General features: G+C 35.1%; 1 protein-coding gene and 1 non-coding gene across 2 annotated transcripts in view; one reads left to right on the top strand and one right to left on the bottom strand.

Moving 5' to 3' along the window:
- Mid1 (calcium-permeable channel component Mid1) overlaps positions 1-16,450 on the top strand; it is a 188,329-nt gene that overhangs the window by 25,574 nt on the left and 146,305 nt on the right. The gene's annotated exons all lie outside the window — the stretch shown is intronic.
- TRNAS-CGA (transfer RNA serine (anticodon CGA)) lies at positions 14,573-14,645 on the bottom strand. Its single transcript has one exon. It is a non-coding gene; the product is annotated as a tRNA-Ser (tRNA).

Here is a 16,450-nt window from a genome sequence, read left to right as displayed (position 1 = left end):
CTATACATATAATAATTACAACAAGTTCATAATGCATATTTGTATCGTAACATAGAAAGAAAAACACCACGCCTTATACTGAAATCGAAAAGTTAACCACATAATAATTTAAATGGTTTATGGGAGAGCATTGAAAAATAATAAATATTTATCATATCATAATATCTTTTATCTTATTACTAGTGAAATATATATATGTATATCACACATTGTAAAATTTTTTCTTGAGTAAATATAATTAAAAAAAAAAAAAAAGTTTTTATGTGATTTTTTTATAAATAACTTTTGTTTGAAATGACAAAAAAAGCTGTGAAGATAACATTTGTCTTATAAAATGCGCGTATTTTTATATTTTTTTCGTTATTCAGAAATATTCCATTTATTTGGATTTTATTGCCCAGCAACGCAATTTATAGATCAGCAACATCATCAGCTGTAGGCAGACTGATAGAACCTATGCGCAAGCCAAATACTAAGTTTGGTGATCGCGCTTTCGGAGAATCTGGGCCGAAGGCTTGGAATAAACTCCCTCTGGAACTAAGATCCATAACAAGTCCAACAGAATTCAGGTCTAAGCTGAAAACTTACCTTTTTAAGCTGTCGTACCCTTAAATTAAATATACCATTCCTAAGAGGAAGTCCAGTTATATTCAATTTTCCAATTATATCCTAAATCCTGTATCTAAATTTCGCTAATAAACAATTAGATAATGTTAATTAAGTGTTAATCTCAAGTGACCTACCAGGTAAGTATTGTACTGTACATTATCTCCATAAATAGTTAAGTAATAACATAGATCACTGTAGAAATGTATTATAAGTTTGTACAGTGCCCCCGATGTGATTTTGCACAAAAACGGCGCTATACAAGTCATCCAATTATTATTATTATTATTATTAAGCGGAAACCGACCTTCTGACAAAATATGCCAAAGGCCTGAGGGAATTTTCGATAGAGATTTTATATTTACTTACGTTACAATTTATTGAAGATATGTAAAATATATATACAAATATTACATACAAAGCATCATCTAAATAACAATTTGTGCAGCATTTCAGGTTTCATTTGCTTTTAAATATCTGAAAGTGCATTAATATTATCTTATCTGGGATGCCGTTAGTGAAGTTACATCAATACTAGTTCAATCGATCATCTGGCTGCTGGCGGAAGCAGTATTGAATGAACTTATTATTATGGTATTCTAGAACGGAGCGCATTTCACGATTAGCATATCATACCAGGACCATGCACACCGGATTCGTGGCTTGTTATAGAGTGGTTTTGATGTGAAAAGTCGAACATTTTTCACACTACCAAGATACCTTTGTTATAGAGTAGTTTTGATGTGAAAAGTCGAACATTTTTCACACTACCAAGATACCATTGTTATAGAGTAGTTTTGATGTGAAAAGTCGAACATTTTTCACACTACCAAGATACCTTTGTTATAGAGTAGTTTTGATGTGAAAAGTCGAACATTTTTCTAGCTACCAAAATACCTTTGTTATAGAGTAGTTTTGATGTGAAAAGTCGAACATTTTTCTAGCTACCAAGATATCATACCTTTGTTATAGAGTGGTTTTGATGTGAAAAGTCGAACATTTTTCTAGCTACCAAGATATCATACCTTTGTTATAGAGTGGTTTTGATGTGAAAAGTCGATCATTTTTCTAGCTACGAAGATATCATACCTTTGTTATAGAGTGGTTTTAATGTGAAAAATCGAACATTTTTCAATCTACCAAGATATCATACTTTTGTTAATTGAATTGCAAATCATGTACGGAGAAAACTAAAAACGAATTGTTTCAATCGGATCAGCAACTAGCCTTTTGTTCAAATTTTCCTAAACAATACTGTTATATTGTTAATTTGTAAATATCTGATGAAAATATGTTTTCCTGTTACAAACGGGACTGGAGGCCTATAACGAATGATTTAACAAATATAATAAAGAATTTTCAGTAAAGCACGAAAATGTGAAGTCGGAACACGTGTTCTTAAAAATAATAATATTGTCGCAACTCGTCAATTATATTTATTTGGACAAGGCCACCTGCGTGAATACATTATCAGATATATTCTGAATGACAAATATTTTTTTAAATGGTCATGCAGTCTCAAATTTAACAGTATCTTGATAAAAAAAATCATTTTTTGTATGTTTTTGTTTTTGGCCATAGATATTATATACTTATTTTAATCGCCAACCATAACGCAATATAATTATGTTCAATTTGTTAATGATTAACACCTTAAATCTTTTAATTGATTTTTTTCGTAAATATATTGAAGGATAGAGATAAAGCAATTTTCGATTCCTGAGCCTCCCTAACAGGAAAATAAGTTAATACATACTTGAAAATTGACGGGAGGGACCGAAAAAACGATAATTGTAACAATTGATTTCATGCACTCTATGTTTTTCTTTGCTAGTTTGGAGCGGCTGAGTGCGTTGTGCGGGCGTCGTTTGTCGTGAGAAAACAATAATGTTCTCTCCCAAAGGGCGATACCGGTAATTTCTAAAAGTTCTGTTTGCCCATACATAATTGAACTATGACATCATTGTTTGTGATGTTAGATAAATAATTAAGGAAAGACTAGTCAATTACAGCAATATAGGTACCGTTTCAAAGTAGAATGATGATCTCAAACCATGGTAAAATTGAGAACTATTTTCTACTTCAGAACCAGATTCAAATAATTAACTTTACTAAAATATTACATACTAAATTGTTAATAACTAACTACATAAACTCTATAAATTTTGCCTTCGCCGTTTTGTGAACCCACAGAATCTAGATATGGAACCAAAGAGTTTATTTCTGTGCTACGGAAGTTATCACACAAAATGTTATATTTGTTCACCGATTATTACATCAGGTCACCAACACACTCACTGACCAATAGGATGCATGATGCTGGGCAACAAGTATGGGGGTGTTATTGATTTATTTACTGACCCCATTTATAGAATTAAGCATAATCTACACCAACACTTTGTTCTTCTTCTTCTTCTTCCTAGCACTATCCCAACTCATTGCCTAGGTAGGCTGTTGGGGTCGGCTCTTCTCGTTCTCAGGTTATAGCTTCTTCGGTTCTGAGTGTCGCTTTCATCTAGGCCGTTTCTTTGTAGGATTTTGGAGCATTGGGTCATCCAGGAGTTCTTTGGTCTACCTCTGGATGACTGTCTTTGAAGCTCTATAGACATTGCCTGCTTCACTGTGTGGTCTGGTGGTCTCCGTTATTGTACACCAACACTTTGTTGAATCCGACAAATTAGAGTAGCGTTGGTAAATTAGTTTTAATGATTTGTCTTATATGTAGTGTTGTTTTAATTTCTTTTTTTGGTTTATGTTACTCTTACGTTTTACTAATAGTGCTTCATATTTAGTTTTTTTATTTAGTTTTTTTATAATTATTTCTCATTATACTTGTTATCACAATTGTAAAATTGTGTATTTTGTACCTTCTTTACAATGGATTACATCTATTTACTGTCAGTATCTCCTGTATAATACAGATATTCTCCTATGTACACTGCATCATGTATCTATGTAAAAAGCCTTTTTAGACGTACATATAAATAAATAAATAGTAATTAATTTTGGGGTATTATGCCGTGTTACGCTATCTCCTTCTTTAGCCAACGTTTCGCGCGGCATTACAGTGTTCATCATCAAGGCAGTCCATTATCACACATCTGCCTCGATGAAGAATATTGGACACTGTAATGCTGTGAGAAAGCGCATTACGGCATAATACCCCAAAAATAAATCACCTTAATACTTTTGGCCGTGAAAATCTCAAATCATTTCTCACACATCTTCAGTTTATATTTTATCTTTTTCAAACACTTGATAAACCCTCCCAAAAACTATTGCAGCATTTTTTCGAAAAAAAATATACAAAATTTCCTCTGAAATCATAAGATTTGTAAGTACCTAGGCATAAATACCTACCTACTTATTTATAAAACATATATATCATTTAACACTTTTTCTTACATTTCAAATAAGGAATTAAACAAATTCTCTCAATCTCATTGACTATTCTTTTTTCAAAGTTTTTTCAAGATGGTAGGTACCATCGTATTGAAAAGTTGAGAATAAGAAAATCCAAATAAACACGACGATCTTTCTTTTAAAAAAATCTTTACTGAACTTTTAAAACGGCTACCATCTTGAACCGAAAACGGAACGTAAAAAGAAATTTACAGCCTTAGTAAATGTAGAAAAACTGTACATCGCTAAACTAAATTAATTATTTTATTGGATAATAATACAGGTAAAAGCTATTGGAGGGAAGCCAAACGCATCCACCCTTTTTCTTACAATGTCAATATTGTTGGTTTACATTCGAACAACCCCAGCTCACTATCACTACCTTTATTTTACTCTGAACTGGTAGCCGTGGGTGTTCTCAAAAGCAACCACTGCTAAAATCATCCCCTAGTTTGCGTGGGAGGGATGGTGTAACTCGGGGAGTACAGACGTACAAAACTTTAGAGAAATTATAAATTCGTCTAAAAAATATTTTAACTGAAACGATGCTAAGAAAGGAGCTTTAAAATATTGTTTCGTTAGCTTAGACCTAAGACCATTGCGTAACAAACATTTAACATGAATAATTATGGCAATAAGATAAAATCTGTTATATTTCAAGTTATCCGTAAACTGGATTAAAAAAGGCAAGATATGTGATAAACTCTTTATAAATCCATATTTTTCAGTTCAGAAACAAACTCTGTCGAAACCAGAGATCGAGAAACAATATCGTATCCATAGGCCTGACTTCCAACGATCTTATATAGATATCCCGAGCACGATTGCGCTGTTGATAGCCAAACCGATCTTGACACGAAATAAATAATAAATTATTTTATGTTGGCAACACTAGCGGATGACGTTCCTAACGTCAAACGGTTACGTTAAAAACGAATAAATTGACTATGTCAAAGAGAAATACTATCTTTAATATATATTTGAAGTTAATGTGAACTTTTTGACACTAAACAGGGAGTTAATTAGTTAATGAGGTCTTTAGCCAAAACTTGTGATATTCGAACAACTTTAATTTGTTCAAATTCAAACGGATTCAATCGCGGATATTATTACTTATTTCAATTCTAAGAGCTTCGTTAGTTCACCTGCGTTCAGTAATAAGCCAGTAATTTTGCATTACGAATGACATTATTCCATTTTTTTGTGTATTGACAGCTTAAATGATGCCCTGGAGGCCGCACTAAAAGCGGTGGCTTTTGTCTACCGAATGTCTGAATCATACGCTGACCGTGCTCGCAAATATCGCCAACTGACCATAAATGAAGGATTTAGCTAATATCGTATTGATATAGGGTTTTGTCGATTCACCATACTAAATACCGTGGTCTAAAGCTCCTATTTATGATAGATATTTTTTTTAAACTGCAGATGGAGGGCCACTACATTGTACATGGGAATTTCAAAGGGAATGCTGAATTTTTTCTTCCGGTATAAATGGAAGGTGTTTCGAAGAACTAACATCATTATTCTCTTGGCACCGATGTGCAACCCAAAGAAACGCAAATCTATTGTTCAAAATGTGTACACATTTTTTAAACTATTAATTTGCATGAGAACGGGTCGTTTTAACACCAGCACTGTTGCTGAAAGAATCAATAATTATCCACTGAATACCACCAGACACTAAATTTATTACCAACGTTGTTTAGTTAGCCACTTGAGCTTCGGTTTAATTTTTAGAATATTTTGAAATTTATCCACTGAATCTTTCTAGAATCAAATTAAAAACAGCTTAAGTACATTTCCTTAGAACGTGACTCTTGTTTTCCACCCACAATGCTTCCAGTAGCCAAATTTCTGACAGATGGTTCAAATGTACCATTCATTGACAAGTAGTTTTTAATAAGGTTATTTGCGGTTCTCTTCGAAGAGTTGTGGCTTCAAAGTATTTTAGTGTTTGCAATACAGAAACGATTTGGTTTCCTTCTATCTAAATAATTTTGTAGGAACTACGACCGCGACATGCGACCTAAGACAATAACCTAAAATACGGTGGCTTAAGAGATTTTTGGCATGTTATGGCAAGCTTGTCATAATTTTGCCAAATTTATAGAACCTAAAAATATGGGATAAACGGCGAAATCTGTGTGGATTCATTGGCTTTATGTCGCAGTAAACAGTTCATATATTTCCATAGTAATATTTTTAAGATTTAAATAATATGGTAAATGAATGTATATACAACCAAACGTTCGAGTGGGTATAAAAATATTTTATAGTTTTTTTATTAGCAGAATTGGATGAAAAACACAGCAAAAAGAACAATTAATAAAAACGGAGTCGTTTAAAATTGAAGTTTCAAAGCGACAAAATATTGCCATCGTTGAGCGATTTTTTTCCCTACATTGATTAAATTATCGAAATGAACTGCATTGCACTGTAGATAAAATAACATTGACTGCTTCCTTTGTCGTATTGAATCTGCTTAGTTGTCTGTACTATTCCCAGTAAGACAATAATTACTCGTCTATTCAGGAAGTGGTCACAGGGAACATAATATTTGATTGATGGTTATCAACACTGTATAACGTATTCAGATATATTATAACTGGCACTTATAGATTCGATGCTAGCTTGTCTCGTTATGCTTACAATAAGTTATCATTGTACGGGAATGATTAATTGATTTACAATGAGAAAGTGACTTCAATATACTATAAGAGAATATGATTAAGTTAGATGTAACATTGAAGTGAATCTATCTGTCGATCAAGTGGTTCGAAGATTTGGTAATTGATATATTTATTTATATTAGTTTTTAACAGATGATATCACTTTCGTGAGAATAATCCAGTTAAAACATATCAGGTAATACACAAATAGGTACAGGTTGCGACAAAACAGTCATTGCAAAAACAGACAGTACAGTTTTTAAGTGCTAATTAAAAAAAACGGCGAAACTTGGGGTTTGTTTTATTTTATTCGGTACATCATACGTTTTATATATCAAGTCTTGTAACATTAAAATATAATAAACACACGTTGCAGGGCTATTTTAACATTTAAATACCAAATCCATTTATATCTTAAATACTAATGTATGGGGTAGAATTTAAAAATAAAATACATTATGACATAATCTAACATTTACTCGCAAGTGTAAAAATTTACGAGTATTAAGGCGATGCCATACGTATTAATGCAAAATCATTTGTTTTTGGTTTGAAAATTTGGTCGCCTAGAAATGTTTCAGATGCTTTAATTAAATACTGCGAGTAGAATACATCTTGGCCATTGAAACAATCGGGTGTTTTTTAGATAAATCTGTTTATAAGCCCAGAAAAAAATAATGTAAAAGCCTATGAAAACTGCTTTAAAGTTTAAAATCTCCTACTTACGAACCCATTTTCGGTTATGATTTTATGGTATAATGTGGCAAATTAAGTTATTTATAAAATGATCGAAAAAAAAAATATATTTATGCCTGAACATCCACAAAATAAAATAAAAGGCACTTTTTGGCCATGTTTTTTTCTTGCATAAATCAAAACAGGCGGATGGTGTTAAGCGGGAATTTAAACCTTATCGCCATCTACGTAAGGGTTGTTATTGATAGCGGCTCAATTTAAAATATTACACGACGTAGTGCATCGCCTTAAGATAATAGTTATGTTGTACATAATAAGAACAAGATACACTATAATTAAACTGAATAATAACTCAGAGCGCGTGCAAGGTTCCACAGGAAGCCCTTGTAGATTGGAATTTACGTAAAGCATTATATAAGAACTGTCCTTGTTACATATTGAAGGGCGCCATGCGAGTAAAGCATTTGATCTGACAAAATGTATTAATAATTTGAACACGACGTCCAGCAACATCTAGCTAGCTAACACGTTCCAAAATGTCATCTAGAGTTCACTACCTCAGTAGACCACCTCCTACCGCTTCCCGTTGATGAGTACTGGTTCGCTCCTTCATCGCTAGTCGAGCTGTTCGCTACTTCTCCAAAGTGAACGGCTGTATAACTGATGGCTAGGCGGTCCGTAGTTTCTACTACTGACGAGTCAACCTTATATTCCCGGGGTAAAATTGAAACTGTTACAATCTTAGAGATGATGGCCCCCAGCAGCAATACATTGATGAAGGCGATTTCTGAAATTTTGGGCCGAATTTTCGCACATTTCCTCCCGAATTCGACCCTTGAGTTCTTCCAAGACGTGAGGCCGATGTTTAAAAACATTTTCCTTCAGGTAGCCTTACAGGAAGTAGTCTCAAATTGCAGCCGAAAGTCTTGCTGGGTCTCGACAAAAGAACGGTCATTTTCAAGAAACGACAAAGCCCGGGTACCCGGATAAAACCATGGCAACGACTCAAAACAACACGAGGTCTGTTAATAATTCAACTAACGCCATCTATAAGCGCATTTAAAAATGTATACGTGAGACAAATTCACGACATAAAAAAACGTTCTCCTGCAATAACTCCATCAAAGTTGTGTAAGAAGGAAAATATGGTGAAATTATTTATTAAAGTCAATCGCGTTCGATATTATAACAGTTTTGGTGGAGGGTTGGTTGTGAATATAGAGGCATATTTACTGAGAGATTTTTGGCATATTGTGAAATGTGGGCAAAAACGTTTAGAGTGTTCGCTTGCCACAATGTGCCAACATTTATAGAACCTAAAAATATGGGAGAGACAGTAAAATTAGCTTTAAATCGCAGTAAGCAGCTTAATATATTATAATATTAATATATTAAGTAATGGTATTAGTTAAGGCGATGCACTACGTAGTAATTTAAAATCGTGTGTTTTTGATTTGAAAATTTGGTCGCCTAGAAATGTTGCAGATGCTTTAATTAAATACTGCGAGAAGAATACATCTTGGCCTTTGAAATAATCGAGTATTTTTAAGATAAGTCTTTTTATAAGCCCAGAAAAAAAATGTATAGGCCTATGAAAACTGCTTTAAAGTTCAAAATCTCCTACTTACGAACCCATTTTCGGTTATAATTTTATTGTATTATGTGTAAAATTAAGTTTTTTATAAAATGACCTAAAAAAAAAAATATTTGTGCCTGAACATTCTCAAAATAAAATAAAAGGCACTTTTTGGCCATGTTTTTTTCTTGCATAAATCAAAACAGGCGGATGGTGTTAAGCGGGAATTTAAACCTTATCGCTATCTACGTAAGGGTTGTTATTGATAGCTGCTCAATTTAAAATATTACACGACGTAGTGCATCGCCTTAATGTCAATCATATTTACTGAGCGATTTGTAGCATATTATGGCATGTTTGCAAAAACGTTTAGAGCGTTCGCTTGCCATAATGTGCCAACATTTATAGAATCTGAAAATATGGGAGAGACAGTAAAATTGGCTTTAAATCGCAGTAAGCAGCTTAATGTATTTCCATATTAATATATTAAGTAATGGTATTAGTTAAATAATATGATAAATGTATATATATGACACTAATCGCTCTGTGCGGAACAGAGCTTACATGAAACAGATTTGGAACAGCAAAATTGTTGCTATATCAGTTGCAGAGCAAATTCACTGTCAAGACAGGCAATACGTCGACAAGTAAAGGCAATACACGACAATCTTGACTAACGATACGGAAATTTTTACAGAAATACGTTGTCGACAAGAAATTGTTTTAAAAAATTGCTCGTTTACCGAAACGTCCAGAGTCATGAACATCCAAGACACTTGATAATCGATAAAGGACGATTAATTCACTGTAGTCGCTTCCGTAGCTCCAGACATAATAATATTATGTATTATTACGTGTTTATTGTGTGAAGGTAGTAGTAACCAGTGGCGGCTATCTGTAAGGAGTGGAGGAGGTACAAACTCCCTGAATTTCAGCCAATCTAAACATTTTCGAGCGCCGAAGAACCTACAATATTTCCGTCACGCCACATCACAATAAGAAACTCGATTCGGTTATATAATGCATAACAATAGCTGACTCTATATGCATCCATAGCAAATGCAGATCGATTTGCGTCTATATTCAGAGCACTGGTTTCAAATATCGCTCACAGAATTTTACGAGAATGTTTACATATTCTGTGACAAGTCGAAAGCGCTTAACGCGATCAGCGCTCGGACTTTTACTACCATATCGGAAGGAACGGTTTGTTAACTGGTATTTTATAGCATACAACTGTTTACCCTGTTCAAATCGCAAGTGCGTTGCACTGTTTGAATTTGGCAGCCACCTCTAGTCTGGAATTTCAAAATACAAATATTAAAAAAATCGACAGAATCGGTCGGTCCGCTTGGTAGATTCTACTATCTCAACAAACGGATTGCACTTTAGAGCAAAAGCAAAAAGGGAATGCAGTCCTCATTCTACCGGTATTGCAATGGAAGGTGCTCAAATGAACCAGCGTCATTAATTCTCCGGTGCACAGTCAGAAACACGCCAAACTCGCGCCCAACATTTGTACACAGTTGGCATTTGTCACATGAGAGCGAGTCGTTTCTACGACTAGTTCTTGAGTTCAACTGCTCGGCTTTGTGTGTCCTCTCTCCTGTGACACATTCACTCTTTCCTTTCTACAAAAACACCCCCACACAGCCTCCCCAAAGATGAAATAGGCCCTGATATAAATTATTTTCCTATGCGTAGTAAATGTAAAAAAAATCGTTAATGCGTATTTGTGAAATTGTTGTGGATATTGTGTCCCCAGTTTATGTACTCCTTTTCAGGCAATGTTCAATAAAATTTCTTTATACCCACCTAATATTCAATCTATTATCTGACATGGTGGAACCTCACATATTTTAACCACCTGCCGCCACTGGTAGTGGCATAAGCTACCTACAGACTAGAACCTTCACCGCGTGTAATTCAGCGGGCAGTGCGGCGGACAGGTAACTTAGGCGGTGTACGCAGTAAGGACAAGGAGTATAGCGAACAGCTGATTAAATAAGACACTGTTCAATTCATGTTATTCCATCGCTAACGGCTACCTCAAAAGCTTCTTATTTAAGGCTACCTAGCAAGCGTTCAAAAAGATGAAGAAGATTGTTTGAAAGCGAGATGTACATTTAAAAGGCGCGCGCTAATATAAAAAAACGATAATAATTAAGGTAAAATTGTGAAAATCTCTGTTTGTGCCCTTAGTTCTTGTTCGCGCAATATATAGGGGGTTTGTTAGGTATGCATCCACAGGCTTAATGGACAAGTGTAATATCAATACAAAATCCTGCAAATGTCCTACCTACCCTTTTACCCATCCCAAAAATGTCACCATAGTAAAAATATTGTTGCGACACATGTAAAATCAGACAAGTGGAGTCAGTTGCTTATCAGAGTTCGGAGTGATAATTAATATCAGACAGGGCGATTATACATATATTTTGTGAAGTGAAATCAACCAAAACTCCTGGAGACGTGTGATAGTCATCAACGGGTGAGTCCATCTTTCCTGCATTCCAATCTGGGCTTATCTTGTGCTCCAGAAGCCCAGATTTATACCTTTGATTATTTCACTGTCCATCGAGTTTGTCGGATGCATAAAATCGTCCCATAACCTAGCATTCGGTGTAGTTTGGGACTGGTCCTTTGGGCGTGTGGCATAGGGCCTCATAGAGCCTCTGCACCACCTCTAAATATATAGTGGAGTCGCAGCTTCGCGGCACCAGTTCTTCTAAACTACGCAACTGATTTTGATAGCGTTTTCACCATCATTTAGAGATTTTCTTCCGAAAGGCTTATAAATATAATACATGCACATTGTATTTATAGAAAGTAGAGAAAAGTCGATGTTTTATAATCAGGTCGTAAAAAGATTATTTTCGGGCGCTTACATTGCTAACGCTGGTTCAACCTCGTGAGATACATCAAAATAATGTACTACGACTTGTATATCTTAAAAAGGTCTACAGAAAAGTCTTCGATGGTTATGTCTATCTCCTAAGGATAACCGCAAGTAACGCCGGGTACTCATAAGTTAGTAATATATAAAAAAAAAAAAAATACACACATATACCCTGATTGTCCGCTGCGTTGTTTGAAACGGTGGCTAAAGAAGTAGGAAGCGCAACACGGTAGAATAACTTAAAAATTAATACTTTTGACGGTGAAATGTCATATTATGCAGTGTTTTCCAATAAGAGGTGTTATTTTGAATAGCCCGTTATTTCGGTAGATGTTACTTTTGAAGTTGTCATTTTTTGACATTTGACATGTAGAAACTACGTCATTAATACATATGGAACGATACACGCTTCAACAACGCATTGAAATTATTAAAATTCACTTGAGTGAATCAAATGCAAATCATCTTGAGTGAAGAGGCCCATTTCCACCTCGGTGGCTTCGTCAAAAAGCAAAATTGTCGCATCTGTAGCTCGGAAAACCCAAGAGTTATTGTTGAAAAGCCTCTTTATCTTCAACGTGTGACTGTTTGGTGCGGTTTACGGTCCGGCGGAGTCATTGGACCTTACTTTTCAGAAAATGAGGCTGGAGCAACAGTTACGGTGAATGGATTGCGCTATCGAGAGATGACTAATGATTTTTTATGGCCTGAATTGGATGGCATTAATCTGGACAACGTTTACTTTCAACAAGACGGCCCTACGTGCCACACAAGCAACGAAACCATTGATTTTTTACGATTGAATATCAAAATAACACCTCTTATTGGAAAACCCTGTATTATCTGTAAAAAGATCGCTATAAGTCGTATATTATGTGTGTGTGTGTTCATATCGTAATTCCGAATATGGTCCTCATTTGAGGGTACGATATGTATTGAGAGGTGAGATTTCTACGTGTATACGGGGCGAGTGACACCTTGAATTGCTACACCCTCATCACCGTGTTTGGGAGGGGGCGGGGGGAGAAACTGGGAGTTGGGGGATGGCGGCTTTCGGAGGTTCTTTTTTCAAGGACAACGGATGAACGGTCACTCGACAAAAACCCTCACAGCCTACTATTCTACTAGGGCCGCAAAAGGGCCGTTTAATTAATGACCAACAAGTTCGGGTAATATTATAATTAAAATTATCAAGAGAACAGAAAAATGTGGAGAAGTTCATTTCGCATTGGTTTTTGGTAGTAGTATTATCGTGATCCAAAAGTCATGTAAATGATTCATTTTTTAGGTTACCATGCCGTGCTCCGCTTCTTGTTTTTTTAGCCAACATTTCGGACAGCGTTACGTAATCTAGTTACGTAATCAGCGTTACGTAAATGTGATAATAAAGTGGGCAATAATATTATTATCATAGTGGAAGATACTCTCAGTATCGCCCTGGTGTTAGACCACCTTTGCGAATTTATTCGTTGCTTGAAATGATTTTAGCCATGTTTGGTGACCTGATCTGAACAGCCAGAAACTCTACCCCATCTTCCTAATCCGCATCTCCATTCCATAGTTTCACTGGCTTAAGATGGTTGAGAGAAGTTGGGACTCTTGGGCGATATTTACGTAAAAAATATATATTTTATTTATTTTATTATTTATTTATTTATCGTTTCTTTACATTGTATCTTTTTTTTAAAGTTAGAATTTTTAACCTCACTAGGACAAGCCTGTGTTGAGGTTAATAATTTTACAAAATATTAAAAAAATAGTACAAATATTATAAGAGATTTAAAATAGTACAAACATTAAAAAAATAATTCAAATATTAAGATAACAATATTGTTACATTTACGTTTCTGCGAATTGGATACCTACATGGTACCTATCAGCCTATTCATTACAATATAATGCTGTAAACATGTATGGTGACCATGATATTTAATTGCAATAAAACTGTAACAAACTATTATTTTTTTTAAAACAGAGAAGAAAAAAAGAGAGAGAAAAAAATTTACATTAAAAAAGAAAAGGATGTAAAAATAAACTTATTCAAAATATTATGCCACAATTTAAAAGGACAAAGATGAAAGAATATGTTGGAAATCCTCGGGTGGCAGAAATAATTTAACAATCTTTTCAAATGTACACAAGGAATTTGACGATTTAATGTGATCTGGAAGGCCATCAAATAGAAGTGGAGCCTGGTACAAATAATTTCTCTGCCCAAATGAGGATTTAGGGTGAATTGCCGTTGTAGTGTAAAAAATGGGTCTCAAGGGTACTATTTTATTATTGTAAATACCGCACAAGAGTCTCAACTGCTCCCAACCATTTGGATCCAGTAAGACTATGGCATCCCCAAAAGGGGTATGTTGTGAGGTTTAAGGTAGTAGGGAGGATAAGTAGATGGGGAAGTGGAAGGTGGGGAAGTACCTGACCATTCAAATCTGGTCATCGAACATAACTATAATACAACGTATATTCTTCAAGTCATATCTATTTTCACTCCTCGTTCTTCCATTCACTATTTGCCTTACTAAAAAACGCGGTGTAAATATTACGCGACGCGTAAGATCAGAACAGTGAAAAACTTTACTGATTACCATGGTGTTTGTTTAACAGTCTTAAACAACACCCGCGTTGAACGGGCATGAAATAATTATTTTACAAGCAATAATTATTCGCCTGAAACACTCATCCACATTGAAAAATCTCCTGATAAAAGATACATGACGCCAACGGGACTCGAACCCGTGTCGCTTCGATTTCGGGTCGACAGCTCTGACCACTGAGCTATGGCGACTTATCTCTTATCCGCGAAATAATTCAATATATACTAGTGTTTCATTCAACAATTACTGCTTGTTACATTTTTTCACCTGAAAACAACCAACTTTATTTTATATGAGAAAGGCATTGTAAGTGCTAACTCTCTCACTAGATGGCGTCGAGACAAATTGTCTACATTTTTAGGTGATATACTTGAAATAATCTAATTATTAAGACGGTCAATGTGTCAAAACCATTTTAATCATATCGCACTCATATAAGTGACCCTTTTTTCGTTATTCGTCAACGTACAGCCAGTAACAGTATTCCATATTTTACGCTGACATTCAATTAAATAGGATAATTCTTATGTCCATAATATATCTTCATGAGGGGTACCATAGTCCCACTGGCACTGAGCAGCTGAAATTCTTATATGGTATCTGAATAATTCCCAAACTGGTCAATATCGCTCACCAGTACCCAATTTAAATCGTTTGTCGGGCGAAACAGGCAAGGTCAAAAAGAATGTGCTTTTATTTAAAACATTGCAGACAATTCCGTACTTCTTTAAGATATACGCTTGATGCAGTTTAAAAATTTCCGTTCCTTAAAATTCCAAAAGATATCATTGTAAAAATTTTCTTTAGAATATGATTTTCCAAACGGTAAGAATCAACAGCATTCATTGGTTTGCCCTTGAGCCTGATAATTTTGTACTCATCATCGTGTTATATAGGAGTGGTTGGCTGGAGGGATGAACCACAATACAACAATGTAGTGAAAAGCGACTTGTTTTATTGCACAAGAGTCCTAACTGCTCTCTATCGCATGGAATCAGTGAGACTACACAGAGAAAAATGAGTACTACTTTTTGTATCACTATACTATTAAAAATGTGACTATGTGATCATTTTCTGATAAAATATTAGTCATTCAGAATATATCTGAACACGTGATCAACGCAGGTGGTCCTGTCCAAATCAATATATACGGACGAGATGAGGAATTCCTATTATATTTAAGAACGCATGTTCCGACTTCATCATAACACATTCATGCGGTACTGTTATTTTGTTATGGAATTTGTCAATTCATTCTTAATAGGAATCCAGTCCCATTTTTAACAGGAAAACGAATAATTTAAATAATCGATTGAGGAGGGGAATGATATAGGAAAGAGGAAAAAAGGGGAGTACCTATTTAGATCTGGTTGCAAAACACGGCTAAAGGCATTTTATTCAGTTTTCACCAGAGTAACACGAAGGTATAATATATTATTATTTTTAATTAAAAAATGGTGAAATAACACGAGAATCAAATGAAATTTTTCGGAATTTGAACCCGCGACTTCGGAAGCCTACTAATTTCTCAATAATACAAAATTCCGTCTGAAATAATTGCCTCTTGAAAATAACAAAACGCGTCTCGCTCTCCTGATTTGCCGTAAATTGCTAAATTTCACAGTCATTTCCTTGTAGTCTCGTAAGTGGCGTGAAATTGGAGCAAAGAGACTTTCTGCATTGCCACTTCGCGGGCCCTGAATGTATGAATCACATTTAGCGAAAATAATAATGCCAAAGATTAATTTCGCCAGAGTTCCATATTTTAACGCCCTCTTTTGGCCGTAAAAATAAACTGTTGGCCGTATCCTTCGCGACGAAAAAAAGAGCCCTCAAGTCTTTGGGCGTTCTGCTTCGATACATTTTATCTAACGCCGTAAGTAGCTACCCTCTCTCTACCCGCTACCCTCTACCGCCACCCTCATAATCAGATGTTCGGATATTATACAGCCGTTGCGTGGGCGTACAGCCTGCGCCGCTCTGCGCAGAGCCTTCT

This window comes from Hesperophylax consimilis, chromosome 26, assembly GCF_061612785.1.
Source record: "Hesperophylax consimilis isolate HC1 chromosome 26, BYU_Hcon_1.0, whole genome shotgun sequence".
Lineage (NCBI taxonomy): Eukaryota > Metazoa > Arthropoda > Insecta > Trichoptera > Limnephilidae > Hesperophylax > Hesperophylax consimilis.
The sequence above is the reverse complement of the archived record's forward strand: the minus strand, read 5'-3'. Positions and strand labels throughout refer to the sequence as shown.